Below are 3,704 nucleotides of genomic sequence, written 5' to 3'. Positions count from 1 at the left end.
TGCACCAGAGCATAAATATCTCAACTTGCCACGTGCACACAGCGGCGTAGAGCAAATAAATATGATTAATAAATGAACTCCGGGTAGCGGGTAGGAACTCTTTAAATTCTTGAAGATAGTCCTATCAGAGAAATTGAATCAATCCCTGCCCCCCGCAGATTCCGGGGGTTTCCTGACCCGGGAAACTACTACCTGTTTAGGGTCCCTTGTCCAGGGTTACAGATGAAGTCCACAACGGCAGCCACGGCGGAGAAGCGGAGCTTCGGTACGGTACGGATGTCGGAAGTGGCAACCCTCGATTTTAGGGTTACTATAAAATCAAACCAAACCTGCAGCGTCTGATCCAGAATGGGCCGCTGCAAACAGCGTCTGACCCAGAGTGGGCGGCTGATTTGGAATTTGGATTGGAAGAAATTTTGACAGGTTTATCAAATTATGTAATCAGGAGGATTGGAATAATATTTTTTGCTCTCCTGATTTGCTCCATCAATTTCATCACACTCTTATGAAGATTTTCAATTTGGCATTTCAAAAAAGAATTCTTAAAAAAAAATAAGAAAACTTGGGATACTAAAGGAATTAGAATTTCCTGCAAAAACTTAAGATCGTTAAACTACATTAAAAAACATATAATATGCAATGATGAATTTTGATATATTTCTATAAATATAGGTCCATATATAGGAAGGTTAATAAATTAGCAAAATGTATATCTTTTAAATCTAGAATGGAAAATGCCGAAAATAAACAAAAGGAATCTTGGCGTATAGTTAATAATTTTAGAGCTAAAGTTCCCCAAGCTACTGATGTACTCTTAGACCCTGGTGAGCTAAATGAATATTACTGCTCAGTAGGTCCAGAACTCGCTGAAAAAATTAATTCTTCTTCTAATCGAATGCATTTTTTAAATGGAGTAAACATTACAAATTCTTTTTATTTTCTTCCCACTAATTCGACTGAAATAAGAAATATTATACAAAGCATTAAAACTCCTATGGCTGCAGGCTGGGATGATATCCCATCTAAAGTTTTATCCCATCTTCCTGATAATGTTCTGAAAATTTTAGCGGAGGCAATTAATACATCTTTTTCAACAGGTCACTTTAGCGATTGTTTAAAATGTGCTAAGGTTATTCCTTTATATAAAGGTGGTGACTACGATTTACCTGCTAATTATCGTCCTATCTCTTTGTTACCATCGCTTTCAAAGGTTGTTGAAAAATTGGTCAAAATCCGAATGATGACTTTCTTACAAAAACACGATTTACTTTCTTCCTGCCAATTCGGTTTCCAGTCATTAAAAAGTACATAATATGATGCCATCTTCGAATTCATGGAAAAACTATACTTAGACTTAAATAAAGATTATGTTGCTGCTGCAGTTTTCAGTGATCTATCTAAAGCTTTTGACTGTGTCAATCACAAAATACTTCTTAATAAACTGGAAAGATATGGTTTTAGAGGCACTACTCTAAAGTGGTTCAGTTCATATTTGGAAGACAGATGCCAGTCTGTATCAATCAATGAGCGCTATTCTAGTAATATCTTTATTAATTATGGCGTACCTGAAGGCTCTGTCTTGGGTCCTATCTTTTTCTTGATATATTTTAATGACATAATTAACCTCGATATTAATGGCCAGTTTACTATATTTGCAGATGATACCACAATTTTATGGCAAAACAAGGACTCTAAGGTACTGAACAAGATTATTAGTAGTGATATGCTAAAAATCTTAGAGTGGTGCAAAGCTAATCATTTGACATTTAATTTTTCAAAAACCAAATTAATTTCTTTTAAGAATGATCTAAACAACATTACTCTGGGTAATGAAGGCATTTGTTCTGACACTGTTAAAAAATTTAGGTCTCTATATTGACAATAAACTTAAGTTTGAGCAACACACTGTATATTTAAGCAAAAAGATATCATCGGGTTGCTTTGCTGTCAAATCAGTTGCACACCATTTAGATTTCAAGATTGCAAAAAGTGTTTATGTGGCCTTGATTGAATCTAATTTGAGATACGGTATTGCCTTTTGGGGTAGCTGTTCTCTTCATCATTTTAGTAGAATCTTTATGCTACAAAAGGGAGCACTTAGATATTTATGCAAGGTCAAGTTTGGTAAATCATGCAGGCCTCTCTTCCAGAAACATGGTATCTTGACGCTTCCCTGCATATATATCGTTGAATTAGCGTACTTAATTTTTAAAACACATAAAGAGGATATTCGGACAGATTCCCTTTATAACACTCGTCTAACTTTCGTTATTCCACTTCAAATTCCCTCTTCTACACTAATTAAAAATCATTTATTTACACTGGAAAGAAAGTGTTTAATCACCTACCACTCAATATAAGATCCTCAAGCAATATTTTTGTATTCCATCAAGAAGTTTTTATTATCTTAATGTTATTATAGTATCGAGGAATTTTTTGAGGAAAGTTGCGCTAATTTATGGCTTTTTTATTATTTTTTTTATTATGGAAATTTAATAGTTAGTATTTTAATGCATCTTGTACTGTGTTTGTACTATACCACGTTCTGTTTTATAAATGTAAACTCATTTTTAGAAACAATAAATTTTCTCTCTCTCTCTCTCTCTCTCTCAAGGATTCTGGGTAAGGCAAAAATTCGCAAACGACAAAATCCAAAAAACACATATTGATGCATATTGCTACCTACAATGCGAGAAGTCTGTTGTCAGAACAAAGACTTACAGAGATGGAAAGTGTCAAATATCAAATGGGACATAATAGGAGTCAGCGAAGTGAGAAGGAAAGGAGAAAGTCTGAAGACCCGAAGTACAGGGCATCTTTTCTACAGTATGGGTAATGAAGAAACATCACAGGGAGGCATTGGGTTTTTTTATACATAGAAAGCATAGCGATAAAATTACATCTATTAAAGGAATATCGAACAGAGCTGCATACTTAACATTACAACTCAATAAAGGATACAGTATCACAATAATTCAAGTCTATGCACCAACAACCACCCATTCAGATGAAGAAGTCGAAGAATTCTATGACGATATCTCAATAGCCCTAAACGACGTACCCACACAATACGTGATAATATGTGGCGATTTCAATGCGAAAATAGGAATCAAAGCATCTCCAGAAGAAACAACATTTGGAAAATTTGGACTAAATGGAAGGAATGAAAGAGGAGAGACCTTAAATGGTTTTCTCCTTCAGAATAATCTACTCCAAATGAATAGCTTTTTCTATAAGAAACCACATAGAAGATGAACCTGGGCAAGCCCAGATAATAAAACAAAAAACGAAATTGACTTCATAATTACAAACAAAAAAGAAATCATCCAAGACGTAACGGTCCTAAATGCATTCAACACTGGTAGTGACCATAGAATGGTAAGAGCAGCAGTTAAAATAAGCACAAAACAAGAGAGACGCAAATTAGTAAATACGAAACCAATACCAATATGTACTCAACCTACAGAGATTAAAGAATATCAAAACGACATTGAAACCAAACTGAGAAACAACACAGACATAACTCTCAACGAAAACATAGATGCACTAAACCAACATATTACGCAAGCCATTGGAGAAAGCATGAGAAAACACTGTCCAAGAAGTAAGAACGAAGAAAAACAAAGTACTGACACCAGAAATTTAATGAAACAAAGAAATCTTATTACAGAAAGAAATGATCCAAATGGAGAGCAAAAGAGAGT

This window comes from Diabrotica virgifera, chromosome 9, assembly GCF_917563875.1.
Source record: "Diabrotica virgifera virgifera chromosome 9, PGI_DIABVI_V3a".
Lineage (NCBI taxonomy): Eukaryota > Metazoa > Arthropoda > Insecta > Coleoptera > Chrysomelidae > Diabrotica > Diabrotica virgifera.
This window is presented reverse-complemented; position numbering follows the sequence as displayed.